We start from the raw sequence: 21,100 nt of genomic DNA, 5'->3' as shown, positions 1-21,100 counted from the left end.
TTTGTGCAGTGAGATGCTTGTTCATATTACATTTAAACTTATGCATGTTGATACAATCAGGGTTGGTTCGTTGGTTGTTTTACGGCATATCAACACTTTTCGGGTTATTTAATGCCGAATCCAAAGATTTTGAAGAAAAATTTTAATAGAATATATTTGTTGTTTTCAAGTTCGTTTCTATTTAACCCATAGTTGGGACCCTAACAGGTATTACCACTCCGGGTCAGAGTGGACCTGGGAGCAATGGTAATTAAAGGGTGGCTCCACACTCCCCAAAGCCCGCAAGCTGGGGCCTCACCAGGTTTAAGGTCATATCCAGGACCAGATACAATCAGGGGAAACAGAAAGCAGGGAGGGAATTCCAAAGGCAAGCAGTCTGAGGAAAGAAGCTGTTAGAGTAGAAAGTCTTCCAGCATGTGGGGACTCCCCCCACCCCACCCCCACAGTGAAGTGGTAAGATTTTGCTGATTATCGGGTTGGTCAGAAAGGGGAGGGGAGGAGATGTTTATGTCACGTGGGGTGGGGAGTAGGCAAAAGTGCAGCAAGTTTGTCTGAGCACATTCCATTAAAGTACTTATTAAACATGCACAGAAATACAACATTGTGACGATGGAACAAAGGCTAGAGCTTGGTAGACAGTGCGGGATCAATGAAATTAGAGACTCTTTTTTTAGTCTAGGTCTAAGGGAGAGGGACTAGTGGTTAGTGCGCCAACCCAGGATAGCAATACTCCTCCATGAATGGGCAAATGGCGACTTTGTAGAGATATAGGATACTGGCAGGTGTGAAAAGTTTTCTAGCATGGTAGAGGGAGTCCACTTTCCTTGCAGCAGACTTAGCAGATTATATATATATTAGTCTATTGCTTATATGTGAATCTCCATAAATTGACAGTATGAGTACTTTCGTTTATTTATGAATTGAAAATTACAAAACTTACATAGTAATTTGGGGTTTAGGGCTAGGAGCTGTTATACATGAGTGTCCTAATTGATTATCAAATAATATCTGGTAAGCCTCCTTGTTTTTAATATATAAATATGAAATTATAAACTATGAAACTACTCTATCATTAACAATGATTTAATGAATTTGTAGTCAAAAAACGTGGACTATTTAGCAACGTATTTTGTCTCCAGTTCAAGCGTCAAAGTTGTGAAAGTTCATGAAATGAAAGTCGAATATGAAAAAATTACATTCTAATCAATTAAATCACTTAAAAGAATAGAAAAAAAAAAAAAAAAAAAAAAAAAAAATCAGTGGTTGTCCAGAATTCCAACTATATTAAAAAACAAAAATTCAGAAAAAATAGTTCTCTGATGCACATATTCATGACGGCATGAAAATATCATTAAAAATAAAAACTAAAAAAAAAAAACAAAAAAAAAACCCACATAAATTGATCAAGTAGTTTATCTTTTTATATTGGAAATCATTTATTATCGATTTTAAGTGATTAATGCTAAATCTTAACCATTACAAGGCTGATTTTGATCTCTCAAGTTTGAATAGAGTTATCACCCTTTGTTTCTTCAAGATGGTGGTGCAAGACATTCAGTCTTCGTTTCTTCATAAAATCTGATTTTTTTTTAGTTAAAAAAACAAACAAAAAAAAACTACTTATCAATTTACATGACTTTTGTGAATATAAGAGTTTTATTCTGTTAATGATATGAGCATCATACAGAATTTTATTTATTTTTTGTTTTTTAATATAAAAATATATAATAAAACGGAAATTCTGGACAAAAACCAAAAGTTATTTAAATATTGTTAGTTTTTGGTTATGATATTTTTAAAATGCAACATTGGAGAGAATTCAACCAGCAACATTTTGATAAAGCGCTAGGGCCAAACGAACGGATGAATATTACAGAAGCTTTGATACAAGAAAAAAAAAAGGAGTAAAGGTCTGTGAAAATCAAGTATTTTTTGATATGCTTTAATATTAGCTCATAATCAATTCATTAAAAAAAAAAGAAAAAACGTTTATACAACTGAACAAAATTAAAAGATACAAACAGAAATATAACCATGACACCCTAATTACAATATCGAAAAGATTCTGTATGCCATGTCGAATAGCAAAGGAAAAAAAAAATTGCAATCTGTACTCACCGATAAAATTCAATAAACACATCAACTTCAAAAAGCTTTTCATCTTTTTAGATGAACGAGAAGAATACCAATTCAAAGAATATATTCTCCAAACAGAACAATTTCACATCAGTTTTATGTTTTCTTACCAAGATTAAAATGAGATATAATGCTATTAAAACCTAATGTCTAGAATACAATTTTAATCAAAATCCATTACATGAATTTGATTCTAAAAAAATTCTTAAGATTTAATGCTATTCTTCGATGCATTTGATAAATCAAAATTTAAAGTATCTTAAGAAATTGAAATTCAGAGAATTTTGCTTAATAATTCAATGACTATGGATTAAATTCTGAAATATTTTAATTTTCAAATTGAGTAGATTTTGGTGAAAAAAAAAAATGTCTGATTAATGATTAACTATTCAAGGTAAATATTAACGGTAACTTCATGTGCTTATAATTTCTATTAAATATTACATTGTTTTTAAGATAAATAGGTCAGGGATGAGTAAGAGAATCCAAATTGTTTGGGATTAATTTCCCAAATGTATTTCCAGTAATTTTCTTTTTACATTGCCAATAATAACGTTTATTTCCATAATGAAATACATCCTTGAACATAGATTGTCAGACCCAAAATCGGTTCAGTATCTTGCTTAACCATTTTGAGCCGCTTTTCAACTAGCCACATTGCCTTTTTCAGTTCAGAGGAGGAACTGGATCGGTGACCTCATTGACAGTGGAGGGTATGACCAGCCCAGCAAAGGCGTCTTGTGAGAAAAGCCTGTTATAGGGAAGTGATATGGCACTGCGTTCCGACCACCACGTTTGACAGGTGTTGTTGCCAGAATGTGGCAGATAGAATTTTCAAATTGAGAAGTGAATTATGAATTCACTTAGTGGATGAGAGGAGATTATCTCTTCTGTTCTTTGCAGCAGCTCTTTCACAGAAGAGATGTTGTTCGTCTCTATGTACTCTATTGTTAGTTTTATGAAAGTTGTTTAACTGAGCTCCAATATCTGGTTCCTCCTTGCAAAACATTCACAGCAAAAACTCGCTTTGCAACCACCCAAAAAGTAACTTTCCTTTCTTCCTATGAGTAGCTAGCATCAGGCGAAATTTTCACAAACACACCTTCTTTGCAATAGCTCTCTTTTTCATGAAACACATTTCTGCAGAACTGCTGTCCTGACTACAACAGTCATCTTCAAGTGCAGTGTCAACAAATTCCTGTCATATACTGTCCTCAAAAGTAACCAAACTTTGTTCATTCCACGCATAATCCTCAATCCTCTCATAATGTTTTTCACCTTTCAACTAGTAATCATTCCATCTCATTAACAAAACAACGCCATCCTCTAATTAGACAGAGGTGCTGTAGTGATTATCCCCCGACAAGAGCTTTGCCACTGTCACATACGTCTGACGAACAACATCAGCATCCTTACGCCTGCATTGGGGGAATGAATCAGTCAAAGACAATCAACAATGAGGCTCTTTCGGTACAGTAAAATGACTTCCCAGTAGACTTTGAACTTCCCCTGAAAGAGTGGGTTACACTCAACTGGGTCAGAGTGAAGGTTACCTAAACGAGGGACAACCTGCGCAAGTGGGGCTATGTACAGGATGCCCAGTGCCCCTGCAGCGCCACTGTGCAGACTATTGCACACATCCTCACACTGTCCTCTAAGCAAGGCATGTTTTGATATGGACCTGAGGGATGCCTCGGACACTGCTCGAAAATGGACCTCGAGATGAAGTGAAACACTATGATGGTGATGATTAAGTAGCCCACAACCTTGATAAGTTGTAACTTGATAGTAAAAAAATTTAAAACATCAATAACAATATTTCATGTTCTACAAATACTGTATATTTTTTGTTACAACAAAAAAACAAATATAAAATGTAATAACAACATAAAAAGGTTGTTTGTATACATCTATATCTTGCTGTACATGAAAAAATTTATCTGTACATAAAATTAAAATAAAATTTCTACTTATGTAAATATCATCTTGTTTATTCTGGAGAAATAGAATCAACAATCGAACAGACGAGATAAAGTGTAGTAACAGAACATACATTCACAGCGAGAGCTCACTTTTCTTACCACAAAAAAATAAAAATAAATAAATAAATAACTTCCCTTTCTTCCTCTGTGTGTCTAGCATAAAGTGAAACTTCCAATGAGCATAGTTTCTTTGCAAGGTAGGCCTGTCTGTGGACCACATTGCAACAGAACTGCTTCTCTGTAAACTTAGCTCATTCCAGGAGTCATCCTCAATCCCCCCGGGAGGTTTTTCATCACTTTCAACTAGCTTTGTTACTAATTTTTATCATTTCATTAAACCTTAATCTCAAATGACTTTCATTCAACCTTGATATAAGATGACCCTTCAGTAAAAACAAAATCTTTGACTGTTGAAAAATACAAGTTTGTACAATTGCAATTTTTTTTTTTTTTGTTTCACTAGTCGCAGTGCATCCATCATATTTTGACAATATTATAAAACTTTTTAATTACCAAAAGAAGAAAAAAAAAAAAAAAAAGGTTGTATCTCAAAGCAGAAGGAGAATACATGAAAGATTTTCTGGAAACTCTTAAAAACATTTTGTTTTTAGCGTAAAAAGTGGGGTAGAGTAGATAGTGATGAAAAACTGGACATAAATAACAGAACGAAGACATCAACTCCAAACAAAAAACATGCAGTAAAAATTATAAAACATCGAACATCAAAACTTTTTAAAAGAATTATCCTACAAAATAAAATGAAATCATTTTCTTCTGTATTGACAGGAGATGGATCGAGGAAAGAAAAGAAAAGATGCTGGTAACAAAACAATGTTATGCTTGAAAATGTTTGTGCATGTATGTTTGTATATATATATATATATATATATATATATATATATATATATATATATATGTGGCTCACTTGTAGTTTCATTAAATACTTTGCAAGCAAAATCCGGTTCCGTATTTTGCTAATTACTACCCTCTAATGAGAAGTATTTCTTTCGAAATTCTGTGGATTAAGGACAATCCACTTAATTTGTGTCTTTTTGAAAATTAAATACGTTTTTAACTCTTCTTAAAGTGTTTTTAACATGTTTTATTAAGTCTTTGTTCTTTATATATATATATATATATATATATATATAGGCAGCATCTCTTTTATTTAAGCAAACATTATTAAAAATAAAGTAAATTCTCTGTTAATTAAACTTTTTCTTTTTGTAATTTATATTATCTCTTTTTGTGTTGAAATAAAAGAAAAAATAGGTTCTATGTGTATCACGAACGTTTTCGATTTTTTGTTGAATCATCAACTGAAAAAGAAAATGAACAGAAAAAAAATGAAAAAAGAAGAAAATTTCAAAAGGTATTTTTTTTCTCCAGTCAAAAACTAGAGCAAAAAACTACCTTTTGAATTTTTTTTTTATTTTCTCCAGCTTTTTTTTTTTATTTTTTTTTTTTTACCTGATGATGATTTGACAAAGAATCAAAAACGTTTGTGATACATATGCAACTTAGAATTTTTTTTTTATTAAAAAAAAAAAAAAAAAAAAAAAAAAGATCATAAAGAAAAGTAAAAAAATAAACAGAAGAAAGTGCATAATTAAGCAGAGAATTTCTGTTGTTTTTAACAATTTTTGCTTAAATATACTGCATACAATCACAAAACTATAAAATCATGTCATAAATTTGTTAAACTAATATATATATATATATGCACACAATAGAACCCCGGAATATTGCATGAAAAATTAGTAACAAAATACAGTACAGCATATAATACTGTATATAATCAAATAACATTATAAATAACATCGTAAAACGAGCAAATACAATAACCAGGGGCCAGAAAAAACATCGTAATCTGAAAAAACTGTATCCTAGGGCCACCGTATTCTGGGGTTCTGTTATATATATATATATATATATATATATATATATACAATTATTTACTATAATAATTATTAAATACCTACAGACACTAGTGTTTCATCCTTTTGGGAATCATCAGTGCAGAGTGTCATGATTAACACCAGTCAATAGATTCGAACCCGGCAACGGAGCCATTTCTGACTCCATTAGCAAAGACCAAATCCATTTGGCCACCGTTAACTGTGAGAAATACTGTTGAAATTTAAACATTTATTTTTAAATGCTTTTTGATGTCTGTCAGAGTGATCTAATCATTATATGATGATTAGTATGCTTTGAATAGATCTGTTACATCCATCATTTGAAAAGGGGAATTTTTTTCCCCCCGAAATATAATGGATATTGTCACAGACCATGCAAGTAAGACATTTGTACTTCATACAATTGAATAAACATGTGTATATACTTATAGATTTGTAAATTGTCACTTGTTTTTGTCTTTCTTCATTAACACTGACTATATCTCATTCCTTGCATTTTGATAGCCTTCTAAATCTCTATTACATACCTATCCCATACAATGCTTCAAACAAACTACATATCATTTATATATATATATATATATATATATATATATATTAGATAAAATGTATGTATGTATATGTATGTATGTGTGTATATATAGTGCAAAAAATTATCCTGTATTAAAAAAGCATTTGAAACAGAATTTTAAAAAGGATTCTTAAAATGGATAAATCATGTAAATTTGACCATTTAAAGAATTTTTTTCAAAATTTGATTTGAAAAGTTTTTTTTTATATAGAATAATCTTTTGCTAAATAAATAAAAAGTCAAAAAGAGAAAGAAATCAAGGAAAAAGAAGTCAAAAAATAAATGAAATTACTCAATAAAATTGAAAAAATTAAAATACATTTCAAACGAAATGAATGGAATAAAATACAACAAAATAAAATGAAAAACAGAAATAAAACTGACCAATGAAATGACTAAGAAAAGAAAGAAGTGAATTTATTCTAAAATGTAGGATGAAACCAAAATTTTGATGTTCGTTTGGAAATGTTGTTTAAAAGAAACTGTACATCAGACCAACATAATTCACATACATATAAATATTTTAAAAGATAAATATAAAAATTTAAAAAAAAAAAGATAAAAATGATTGAACTCTGGATTAGGGAACACATTTCCCCTGGTGATGCATGGATTCAAATGTTAGTCGAAAAGATAAATTGATAGAAGCACTAAATGTCTTATGGCAGCTGGATTTTAGGTGGCAAGTTTTTTTTTTTGTTTTTTTAATTATTATTTGTGAATGTGATCTTGGATAAAAGCTGTTCAAGCCATCATTTAGGTCATTTTTTTTTTTGTTAATTAAATGAAAACTATAAAGCCAAGTAAATGATGTACTTAATTGGTCATCGACTTTTAGAAAAAGTTATCTTTCTTTTGTGTAAAAGCAAGTACAAATAAAACAAAAATATATCAGCAACTGAGACTTTTAAAAATGGGGAGCAATTAAAAAAAAAATGAAGCAGGGAGGTAATACGGAGGAGGTAATAAGGAGGAGGCAAAAAAAAAAAAAAAAAAAAAAAAAGAAAAAAAAAGGAAGTGGCAATTGTGTTTCAGGTAGGTGGAGTTGATCCCAATCACCCAGTCTATTATCATCAGAACAATAAAGAAAAGTTAAGGGGAAAATTAAAAAAAAAAAAATTCTTTAGTCCATCGTATTTCAAAGCCAAATGCTTCTCATTAGAAGAGAAGGACCAGAATTATACAAAATGTCATTAAGCCATTTTTTTTTATATTTGCATTTTGTATAATTCTGGTCCTTCTCTTCTGATGAGAAGCATTTGGCTTTGAAATGCCATGGTCTAATTTCCCCTTTACTTTTCCTTATTGCTCTGATAATAAAGTTGTATATAACTTTTATTCATCTCTTATTTTAAATTTTATTGTTTGCTCCTCTTAACAATGTTGAACTTTTCTTATGTTGATAAGTTTTGCTTTGTTAAAGATTTACTCTTTGATAACAGAATTTATATTCCAAATTAAACACATATATATATATATATATTTTTTTTTAACTCTTTGGAACATGACCTCGGCATAATAACAGGGTGACTCCTTAAAACTGCCACCCATGAAATTGTTAATAAAATTCACAATCGTTTCTCAAATAAAAACCATTTGATACGATAAACTTTAGTCTAGGCTTTCTATCATGAATGTCCAACAGTCTTTGCTTTATCGCTGTTCAATGATATGAGGAGAGGACGGCTCTCTGGTGAAGATATTATCCTAAACAGGTTTCACACTCACCGAAACATAAGCACCTAAATTTTATCTACAGGTTATTTTCAAGATAATGTCTATCAAAGTCCAGGATGACTGGAAACAATGCCGAGATAAGCGGAGAGTGCAGATTTAGGAGAGATGTAGCTGGTTATTAAGATATTCTTGCCTCACAATTACGCACACAGCTACCCTTACAGGGAGTATCCATTGTCTTTCAAAACCGAACAGAGGCGATGATGATGAATGTCTATCAAAAATAATTCATAGATTATTTCTGAACTGTAAAGGCCAAGGCAGCCAAGAGGGCAGTGTTATGGAAGGAATGCGTTAGATTTCCTCTTTACAATGCCTCCCCACAGGACAGTTAGACACCAGGGGCGTTTTTTTTTTTGTTTTTTTTAACATGGAGAAAAGGAACAAAAATTAAAATTGTCTCAGTCATGAAGGATTTCTCCTCCACTGAGAGAGAATAAGAAACTGAAGTGTAACATCTGAAGAACAGATACTACACTTTCAGATATCAAATCTTTTATTCAGGTTAAAAAAAAATATATAAATTAAACATGAACAAAAAACTTAGGCACAAGACCAACTCAAAAAGGGGGGGAAGAATGGGGGTCGTTGGTCATCCTTGTCACTACAGAACTAAATAAGAAATTCTCTTAGCTAGCATCCTCTTTCACCATAATACTGCATTCACCCATTCGTACTGGGGGACATCCTACTTAGAACCCAATTGTTTAAAACATTTTTTATTGACGCGTTTAAAACAATTTTTTTGATGGCCTGAAGGCCAATAATGCCTTGCCAACTTTGCATGTCATATCCAGATGTGCTTATCAGTAAATGGTAATAAAACAAAGATTGTTGGCTATTCATGTCTGAAACTTGATGGATAGGCCAGGCATAGACTGCAGCTTATTTGTACCAAATATGTTTGGATCGAAGGAAGTAGAGCAAATTTTATTACTGATACTACGAGTGGCATTTTTGATGAGTCACCCTGTACTAAACTAGTCATGACAATAGCACACCATTATCATCATTATTGATTGCTATTAAGTAACTGCTACTTTCAAGATGGATAAATAGAGATTAAGCACGTTTTTAAAAGAATCAGAAATGTTAAAAGGTTAAACGAACACACGATATATTAAAAATCATTCTGGAACAAGACAAGCAAGCAAAGATGGTTACATTTAAGATTTCATCTTTTAGATTGATATTCGATTATTCTTTCTTTTTGTAATTGGTTCAATCAAATTTTAGGAAGGATATTTTATGCTGAAAAATGCGATACATAAAAAAAAGAAAAAGAAAAAAGCAGAACCACATAGCAATGAAAATGCAGTCTTTTTTGTATTAGTTTCTTAAGCTATTCAGGATTCTTATCCAGCTTTTCATAATTTCCTGTTCATTTTAATAAAATTCAGCCATAATCAAGTCTTGTTCACTTGTTTTTGCAAGGTTTTTTTTTTTCTTTCCTTATTTTATTCTTTAGTCCTTACATTCCATAAGCAACGTTTCTGATAAAGGGGAAATAATTGCTGTTTTCTGGGTTGGAATCTATCCATATAACATTTTGACCTTGAAGCAGTATTTTTTTTTGGGGGGGGGCTCCTTACATCAAGTGGTTTCATACGTTGTCTGGAGCGATTTCCATAATTTTTTTTAACCTCCCCATGGAGACTTATTCATTATGTACATTTATAATCAACAATATCATTTTAAAAATAAGTCTTATTTCAGACTCAAGCTTAAGTTGTTGGCTGCCGAGACACAGCATTCATTGTGACCCTCATGTTTCCTGAAATTTGCCAAAACCATATTTGATGCCACACTTCCATATATATGCAGTTTCGTTAAGTTGAGGTGAACCCAAAGATTTTTTTATCATTATCACCCATCAGCATAAATTGAGAATACTTATTCTTTTGAGCCTTTTATACATGTACTTGTATTCATAAAATGAACCTTTCCTAAGTCATGTGACACGTAAGTGCTATTCAGCAAATGAACAGTCCTATGTCAGTTTAATCCAATAAATTAACTATACTGAAATCAAGGATTTGGAATCACCAGCAATTTAGCAAAATGGGTTGAAAGTTCACTAATGAACCAGGAGACCCAGGTTCAATCATCAATAGAGACGTACCGAATTAGAAAAAAAAAAAAAAAAAAGAATAGGACTTGATGCCTTCTTGCTAAGCAGTAAGCATGATATAAAATTAGGATCAAGAGTAAGTGGAGCAATCTGAGAAAAGGAGGAGCATTCTTTCATACACCTTAGTGCTGTAGTAAACTAAAAGAAAACCTTCAGGTCACCCTTAATTTATTTATTTTATTAATTTTTTTTTTTTTATAAATAAATAGTGGAATATTTGAAATCGTGCGTTAACCCAATGGATTTGTTAAACCAACATAAACATGCAAACTTGTATTTAGAAATATCAACTGAAAAATGAGACACTTATTATAGTTGAAAGGCACGCGATATGTAGAACCCATTTGGCCGAAATCACTAACTTCACAACAGACTACAGGGCTCTACGGACAAATTTATCTTTAGTTGACCTTTGATAACTAAATATTTCTGTTTACTAGCCAAATAGAAAAGTTACTAGCCAAACCCACATGATTTTTAGAATATGACATCTTCGTTCTGTGGCGAAAATGTACATCATAGAGATTTTTCTGTTTTTTTTTTTTTAATAAGTGTAATTCTAAATATACAACAAATTTTATGTTAATACTTGAAGGTATAAATATTCTAATTTCTTCAGATATCTTTTTTTTAAACAACCTTCGTTTAAAAAAAAAAAAGTATATTGTTCTATTAAACTTTTGTTTAAATAATTTAACTTTGTTCATTTTATATAAAAAAAAAAAAAAAAAAGGGCTGAAAAGACATTTTTCACTCAGTAGTGAGCTTTGGAAGATTGTCAGTGAAAGAAATGCAATCGCTAAAAAATAAGTGTTTCATTATTCTAGTCGCCACTTTGAAAAACCACTCGCAAATGTGACTGTTTTACTCGCAATGTAGAGATGTAGAGAGCCCTGGACTACAGGGTTCTTGCATGGACAGGATTCCAGAATCCCCTGAATTCTTAAAATACTATTCCAATTATAAATAAAATTTAATGACCACATAAGCTGTTCTAGGCGACAAACTCTACCTGAACCATAACAGTTAATCTCATCTTGTTGTACATCTTGAGTAAATGTTCGTACAGGATACTATGTTTCTGAATTTTTTAGATGAGGATTGGTTATCCGTATTATTTAGATTCTTCAGACTACTGTTCTCACCTTGAATGTCATTTTCACAATGTTTCGGTTGATGTAACCTCCGACTTTCTTCAGGTGTATCTTGTCGAACTCCATAAGGATCCGTGGCACAGTGGTTAGAGTACTTAGAAAAATCAATTGTAAAAGCGATATTCTCCTGAAGGTTGAAGGTTCAATTCTCAGTGTTGGAGTTGAAGGTTCAATTCTCAGTGTTGGCGACCGAAAAATCCATCCATCCATCCATAGTCTTGAGCCCCTGGGGGGCATAGGCCATCTACAACTTTGTAGATGCTTTTGTAGCAACCGAGTTCTTTTTTTTTGGGGCCCCACACCTAACCTTCCCAGAAGGTATATACAGCGCCTAGCTTTCCCAAATGGTCATCCATCTGGTACTGGCCAGGCTCAACGTTGCCTAACTTCGGTGATCTGGCAAGAACCGGTGTGTCAACGTGATTGTGCCATACGACCGAAAAATGCAATCACATATTACTTAGGACTTCTATCCAGTCATGGCTGATGAAACAAGAGCATGCTAACCGTGTGAAGTAAATAAATTTTCCATTCGAAAACCCGTCCAAATTCCAGAGTTCGATAAGATACACCTGAAGAAGGTTTAAGGTTACCTTGACCGAAACTTTATGAAAATGACACTCAAGACGAGAACAGTAGTCTGAAGAATCCAAATAATACAAAGTCAGGATATATCCTTGACAATCAGTTCAATATTGGCTTGGTTGTTGTTGGCCCAAATCATAGATCTAGTTGTAGGAGATCCATCTTTTTATGCCTTACCTTCTGTCTGAGAAGGGCATAAATTTATTGTCAAACATCCCTTTTCACCTAATGTGCCGGCTTTTCGAAACCTCACCTGAACCTGAATTTTACATCCTGCAGAGGAGATAAATAAATATATGGAATAGTTTTGTAATTCTTTTTATGAGAATTGGTAGTTAGGATTATTTGAACTACTATTCTCATCTTAGATGAAGGTCATAGGTTACGCCATTCGAAATATTATAAAGACAACATCTAAAATGAAAACAGGAGTTTGAATAATCTAAATATTATAAAATTTTAAAATATTTAAAAGAACAAAAATTGAAAGTATGAGACAAAAAAATTCTATTTTGTTTTATTCATTTCATTTCGAATCAATTTGATATCCTTGAGTGGTTTCTGGGTCTTAATAAGTAGTGACTCAGAAAAAAAAAAAGAATTCTAAGCATTCTGGTACAAATAACCATATACACATATTTTGCTTATTTTTGTTAACTTTATTTTTAACTTGAGGCAGATGAACAAAATTGCATTAAACTATTATTTATTTGGTGTTTCTTCAAAATTCAACTTAAAAAACAAAAATACAGAAAAATCTTCATTACGCAGTAACCATCATGGAACAAAAATGTTATTTTTTCAAAAAGCATGTAAATTGATCAAGTTGGGTTTGTTTGTTTTTTTAACTAAGAAAATTAAATTTTATGAGTAAGCAGTACAGATCTGCCATGTTTTAAGAACAAGGAAGACAACTAAATTCAACAACCAAGATTTTTTTTATTTGTTTTATTCAGCCTTGTAATGGCTGTGAAATAATATTAATTTTAAAATTCATAAAATTTAATTTTCTTAATTAAAAAAAAAATACTGGATCAATTTATATGATTTTTGGAATATGACATTGTTTTGTGAAGGGTATGCACACTATAAAGATTTTTCTGCATATTTGTTTTTTTTTTATTAGGCTGAATTTTCGATAAAAAACAATTATTTTTCTTTAAAAAAAAATTCAATTTTCTCTGTAGAAAATTGAATTTCATTATTTTCAATGCATATGAACCTTAACTGACAATACCGACCTTTCAGCCATAAGACATGTACACGTTTCCAGTTGATATTTTTTTTGATAATGCAACATGCAGGCTTTGAAAATCCAAACAGCTATGAGCACAGATGAGTAGAGTTGAGAAATAGCTAAGAAGAGCAAGGAAGGGAAGGATAACAGAATAAATTTATTTGGATAACAAGTCATATAAGTAAATTTATTGGAAGAATGAAAGAAAAAAAAAATTAAAAATAAAGAAAAAGAAAATCTTTGTCAGCATTAGATTCAGATTTAAGCTGACATAAAACTTTGATTCTGACTAACCAATTTTCTTTTATTTATTTATTTTTTTTTTTTTACTGTTGTATGAAATTATTGACACTAGAATAATAATAACTATGTACGTCACTCAAGTTTATTTTAAAAATATGTAGTCCCCACCCGGAAAACTAATAGTATGGAAACATTTCTCAATTCTGAGCAAAACCTCAGAATCAGCAAGAGGAATAACTTTTAATTGAAGAATATAGAAAGAATTGTCTCCTTCAAAACTAGAATTTTATTCTCTTTTCTGTATATGCACAAAAATATACAAATGAATGAAAATTATTGCCTAAAATGATTTTTCTGCATCTCAAGCAACACTGGGATATATCTCTATCTCCAATTATATAAAAGAAACTTTGTGTGTGTGTGTGTATGTCTGTTGATTCCCTATGGACTTCTAAATGGCTGAGACAATTTTTTTTAAATTTCACACAAATATACTTTATGTGCCTGGCAGTGTTCTTAGATCTTTTATTGGAATGTCTATGATAAGTATCGATAATTGTAAACATCCGATGAAAGGAACCGGTGATTTTGACTAAAGTTAACACCTTATACAGCCTAACATCACGAGTTTAATTGAGAAGTTTTATGACTGCACAAGCAGAAGGACCCAGCAACAATAGGTTCTTTGATATAGCTGGGTTGCATTCGAATTGAATGTTTCTGTTTAGAGCATAACTGAACCATGATACTTGACTTTTGCATTTTAAACTTGAAATCAAGCCATTATATAGAATTAATTTTATAAAACCAGCAGTAGGTTCTCTACAGTGCAACGTACACCATAATGTATTATGGACTAATTCACTGCAGGGAGGCATTTAATGCTGTCTCCTGGTGCACCACAGTGATTCCCCAATTAGAGCAGGCAATTAATCGATTTGATTGAAAAATGGGCAATTTCATTGATTTCGATGCAATAAAATATGGGAGTGTGAAACATTCGTTGATCCTCATTCGATTCTGGGCAACATCGGGTCTCTCTGCTAGAATGTATGTGTATATGTGTGACCCTAACTGTTTAATACAATGTTATGTTTTTGGCCTGATAGCAGTTCTGCATTTTCTCTCCAAACTGTTGGTTGATGTGTGTATAATTTGAAATGCAAGCAAGTCTGATGAATATTTGTAGAGGTGCTTGTTAAGATAGAGTCGACAGATCGATTTTTTTTTCTTAATATGTTGTTTTCAGCAAAAGCAATATTACATCCTTAATTGTCATGTCCAAAATAGTAGTATATCATCCAAATTACAAAAATTCATCGAGTAGAAAGTTATTTATAGTTAAAAGTAATTTTTACAGAAATTTGTGTAAAATTGCATTTTTCTTAGACATTATAAAGTAGACTGAAGAGGGGGACATAACTCGGAAGGGATATTTTAGATTACTTGTTGATAGCATATAATATTTGTTGCCTATAACGATAGACTTTTTCTTTCTTTTTATTTTTACTAAAAACACAATATCAGTTGTTCTACTCAATGAATTTTCGTAATTTTTGGATATATTACTATTTTCGACATGACAAGTACGCAATTTTGTTTTTGCTTAAAACGACATATTTAAAAAAAAAATCGATCTGTCGACTCTATCTTAGCAAACGCCTTTTTAAATGTCTGATGGAAAAAGACCCCTAGATTTTGAAACTGTATTCAAGTCAAATGCAAAAAGAAACAACTGACTAGATTATACATTAATATTTGGTTTAATCAAGAAAAATAAATACCAGGTTAAGCAAGCATTCTCCGAGTGGGAAGAATAACGAAGGACATAGTTAGCCCTCTAGTGGCAAAGAAACTAACTGAAAGAATTAAACAAAGGGGAGTTAATAATGAAATTTACAACAAACATGGCTGTCTTCAAGTTCAATGTAAACAAGTTTTTGACGTCTCGCTCCTCCCTCCCAAATAATCAACTTCCACCCCCATCGATCACTAAGTTGTTGTCTCAGTGACTATCTTACACTCATTAACCATTATCCTTGAGTAGCCTTTGTGTCTTGATAAGCGGTGATTCCCTTGTAAAGACTATACACTTTTGTCTTCTTCGCTAAAGGTAAATCTTGCACTGCTTAATCAAAAGCATTTTAGCATTAAATTTTTAGGTGTATTAGTTTCATGGTATATCAATTCTTTCTCGTCTTATTTAATGCCCAAATATTATTCCTCTTATCCACCTACCTCCTTACAAGAACTGGATGTGACATAAGGTCAAACTTAATGTGGTTGATTGAACTTCTCCAGTATGCATAGTAACCCAAACCCATCCCTATACGAGGATGGGGGCAACTATCCCAATCCCAAAGCAACACTAATCTGTTCTGCAATTAGTAAAAAAAAAAAAAAAAAAAAAAAAAAAAAAAGAAATATTTGATCAGCTTATCTGCTCCATGATTTCATATTCTGATGCGCAGTTCTTACTCGACTTTCTAACTTTGAACGGAATTTTCCACAGCTCTGCTTATCCTAACCTTATGAAAGAAATACTGTTTGAAACATTTTTTTTTTTTTTTTTTTTTACACATCCAAAATTAAATATTGCTACAATGGAATTGTTTCAAACGTTCAGTAAAAAGAAGTGACAGAATAACATTAAAAAAAGAAAAAAGATGTTTGAAGTTAATAAATAGAAAAGCAAAAGTAAGCAATTTTTAAAAAAACATTCATGCCAGGGTTGTGGAGTTGCGACCATATTCACAAAACGTGGTGCCATGACCATTTTTCATTCAACAAAATTGAGAGCAATTCTCATGGCATGGACTCTGGAGTAATTTGGAGATTGAATAAGTGAAAGTCTATATACTATTAATATATTTAAACTGCAAATACTGGTCAGATACAAAACAAAAAGATATTTGATTTTTTTTTTTATATATAGAAATACTTGAAAATTTTTCGTGACAACGCAGAAGGCATGCTCAAAGTACATTTGGAAAAAATCCAAACGATCATGCAGAAATAGGTTAAGTAACAATTTTCTCAACCTGTCTGGTGTTTAGGATTTTTGCTTTACTTCGAATCAGCTAGTATTTAACACTTCACTTAGAAAAATACAATTTCATAATTTCACTCAAGTTTTAATTAAAAGCATATTACTGACACATGAATGAATAATGACATAAAAAACACATTATTATAAATTAGCAAAACTAATCCTAATTGATACATTTATGATTTATCTAACTTGTGAAATTTTACAAGTTAAACCTCAATAGCATTTAAGTTGACATAAAACTTGGATTCTGACTAGCCAGTTTTCGTTGTACTTGTTATTGGTAATAGTCTAGTCCTAGTAGGACAACTGGTAATATGGAAACATTTTTCAATTCTATCCAAAAACTCAAAATCAACAAGGGAAATAACTTATTTTAATTGAAGAATATACAAAGGGTTGTCTCCCTTAAAACTAAAATATTTTTTGTAAATCTGAAAAAAAAAAAAAAAAAAAGGCAAACACATAAAAATTAAAAACTAAAATGACTTTACTAAATCCTGGCTATGCTAGACATTTCAACCAGCTTCACATTATATATATATATATATATATATATATATATATATAGAGAGAGAGAGAGAGAGAGAGAGAGACGAGTTGGATGTTGCATAATCATAAAAATTGAAAGTTATGGTTTTATATGTGCCTACTACTCCACAACCTTGATTCATGCAAACATGCACATTGTGTGAAATATGTTTAGTGATTAATTATAGATTTTTTTCCATCACAAAAATAGAAAAACAAAGATGATGCATTTGCTACGATTTCTGTAATAAGAAGTTGTCATTACTTGCATATTTTACACGATTGTCCTCGTCTTTGTTAGTGCATTCACAATATTTTGGCACTCTTTAAGTGCCATTTGTCATAGTCAGAATTATGAACTGCCACATTTCAAGGTGTTAGTTCAAAATTCACCAACAAATTAAATGAAGAACAAGTAATTTTCTGTTGTTTATAATTTGATGAACTTTTATTATCAAACAATTTGATTTGTTGTGACAGACGAAAAGAGTCAAAAAAAAAAAAATAAATTGCAAGTTCATAGGTCTACTGAAATTATGTTGTTTTAGATTTCATTTTTTTTATAGGTAGATGGCAAAGTGCACGTAAATCCTTTTTCTAGATATCACATTATTTTTTTTTAATTGGTTTATCTCTCTCTCTCTCTTTCATTTTTATTTGTTTCAATAAAAACAGAAAGATAAATAGAAGGATGAAGTTTTGTACATTCGACAAAAATCGAGACTTGGCAGATTTTTTAAAGCTGACTCTAGAGTCAGATATTTTTTTAGTCAACTCCTCACCTCTGAATTGGAGAGCAGGAAGTCAGAAATTTGAGTCAATTTTATAAAATCCAAACTTCAGAGACGATCTTTATAGGTGACTCCCCACTTGTAAGAGTCAGACTATTTTTTTTTTTTTTTTTTAACCGTAACCTGTATTTAAACCTGCGTAATTCAGTATGGCTTACTGAGGAAAGGCATAACTAAAACGTTTTGCAGTGCAAATAATCCATCAAATATCGTCAGTCATTTTAATTCAAAAGTCAGTTTGGGTCTATGATGTGAACAGATTAAAGAAACAAAAAAGTTTTCAGATTGCTGGACAATAACTTCCCTCGGTATGGATTGCTAGAATTGTTTACGCACTCACAGGTACCTATGCTTAAATGTCCGTTTTGATTTCATTATTATCTTATCTGTTTTAATAATCCACTTTACATGGTGGCATGTATTAGACAACTTTCAAAAATTTACTTCCAAACTAATCGATTTCTGGCCAAATCTTAATTTATCTGTTTCTCTCAAATCCATTTTTATTGCTTCCTCACATGTTTTCCTTTGCTTTCTCTCTGAACAGATCCTACTACCTCAACTGTTCTACATCTATTAATCAAAGAATTCTTATCCATTTTTTCGAGATCGCCATACTATCAAAATCTATTGTTCTGCACACGTGTTCCTATATTGTCTAAAGTTAATTTTTCTCAGAGGTCATCAGATTCAAGCCAGTCTTTAAAACTCGCATCTTCTAACAATTCTAACCTGGAACCGTAGAGATTCAACGTCTATCCACTGCGCCACAGACCCTGAAGGATGATCAAGGTTGGATTTTTTTGTCTTATAAATCCATGTTTATTCATTATATATATATATATATATATATATATATATATATATATATATATATACACCATTCGGTACTGACCCGACCATGGAAGTGAATAAACATGGATTTATAAGACAAAAAAATTCAACCTTGATTATTCTTCGGGATCCGTGGCGCAGTGGATAGAGACGTTGAATCTCTACAGTTCCGATGAGAATTGTCTAAAGATAGCAGTTTCAATCCTAAGCTGGCCAGAGGCTTACTTGGTCAAAAACATGGTGAGACGACAACAATTATGGATGGCATTAGTTGCTGAGAATGCAGTTAGGAGATTCGAAGTTTCTATCCCATCGCGGTTACCACCTGACGAAGGCCAGAGGAATAATTGGCCGAAACAACATGAAACAACTAAGAAAGATGAAAATAATAAATAAATAATAATAATAGTCCACAATAAATAAATTAATACAATCGATTTTATTTGCTTCTATTCTTATGATTTTTTTTCAACTTTTTCGTTTTTAAAAAGCCGAAGTTTGTTAACATCTGCAAACATCCGATACATCAAATATCAAGATTAGAACAAATAATTTTCAACTGAATTTGAACAACTATGGTATGTGACCTTGTTTTTATGGAGTAGTCTCCTCCTTGACTATTAAAAATAGTTATTTGTAAAAGTTCATATATGAAAGCTGACATAAATATTCAATTTCATACACCTTAAAAAGTTCATGCGAACACCTGTTGAGCTTTATGATATTTTAGTTTATAGAATTGTCAACTGATTTTCGGTCGATTTTTGCTTGAATATTAAACTACATTTTATTGCAACTGAAATCACTTTATTTTGTTTGCTTCTATAATCAAACAACATTGCTATAGAAATGAGTGAACAATTACAGCTAATAACAGAAGGCGAGTAAAGAGATTCATCTGCGCCATTTTGTAATTAATTGTGCATTAACTAAAACTGATTGCAACCCCAAATATATGCATCATTCGTTTTCCTTACACTGCATGAACACAGAATCCAGATGAAATCTGAATTCCAGTGTCTAGCCTACTTATATTTTCTCTATGTCTAATGCTGAGCATTCCCCTGTTTTTTTTTTGGGGGGGGGGGGAATAAATGTGCCCAATTAAACATACAATTCTTATTACTTTAACAGTTCCAACAATGTCAATCAAGATATATTGGGAATTATTTAATACAAAAATAAATTTGAAAAAAAAATAAAATAAAATAAAAAGGACTGACAGAGTATACAGAATATTTGTTTTTATGAAGAAATGAAAGAAAATATTTTTTAAATGGTAAGTTTGTTTAAAATGCACAGCAGAAAGAGAAAAGCTCAAACATTAATAATAGAAAAAGGAAAACTCACAAAGTTAAAAAGAAAAAATGAAAAGTGTGCAAAAAAAAAAATGTTTATATTTTTTTTTTCTGAATAGAAGAGAAAGTTGTAAGAGCCAAAACCTCCACATCTGATTAAAAAAAAAAAAATCGTTTGTGCTTTCAGGCGCAAGCAAAGAAAACAAGATGTAGAAACAAATGGTTTTTATCCTTATTGGACCCAACATTTTTTTTTTTAAATCAAAAAAAGAATAATTAGTGCTTGTTCAACATCCCCCTACATTAAAATCAAAGATAAAGAAAAATCTGCATAATATATGTAACCATAATGGAAATAAAATATTATACGCCAAAAATTATGTAAATTGATCAAGAAGATTTGTTTTTTAATAATAAAATCAAATTTTTGGGTCAAACAAACAGCAACGATATTATGACGTAATCTTGAAAGCAAGGGAAATAACTCTAATTCAAATTTTCAAAATTTTCGAAAACATTTTTGGCATAACATTCGAAAAACTTAAATACACTTAAAATGATTTTCTTCATAAGAATAAAAATACTTGATCAAATTTTTTGGAATACAACATTTTCTTTCCATCGTTAGTATGTACATCATACAGATTTTTTTTTTTTTTTTGCTTTTATTGTTTTTTAATATTGGGGAATTCTGAAAAAGCACTAAACATTTAAATAAATGAAACACGCAGAGCAATAACCAAGTTTCAATCTTTCTTATTACAAAAAATATAAACCATATCAAAAGAAACATTTCTTTTTCTAATAGGACATTATGGAAAGAAAAAAGGTTGGGCTAATAATGCACAAATTCTTTCACTAATTTTAAGAAAATTAATTATTTTGTGCAATTTGATATTTCT

General features: G+C 31.1%; 1 protein-coding gene across 1 annotated transcript in view; it reads right to left on the bottom strand.

Annotated features, from left to right (window-relative positions):
* The window catches only part of LOC145243453 (uncharacterized), an 85,547-nt gene that overhangs the window by 26,396 nt on the left and 38,051 nt on the right, over nucleotides 1–21,100 (bottom strand). The window lies entirely within an intron of this gene.

This window comes from Euprymna scolopes, chromosome 22 (genome assembly GCF_053919585.1).
Source record: "Euprymna scolopes isolate OS-2025 chromosome 22, ASM5391958v1, whole genome shotgun sequence".
In the NCBI taxonomy this organism is placed as follows: Eukaryota; Metazoa; Mollusca; class Cephalopoda; order Sepiida; family Sepiolidae; genus Euprymna; species Euprymna scolopes.
The sequence above is the reverse complement of the archived record's forward strand: the minus strand, read 5'-3'. Positions and strand labels throughout refer to the sequence as shown.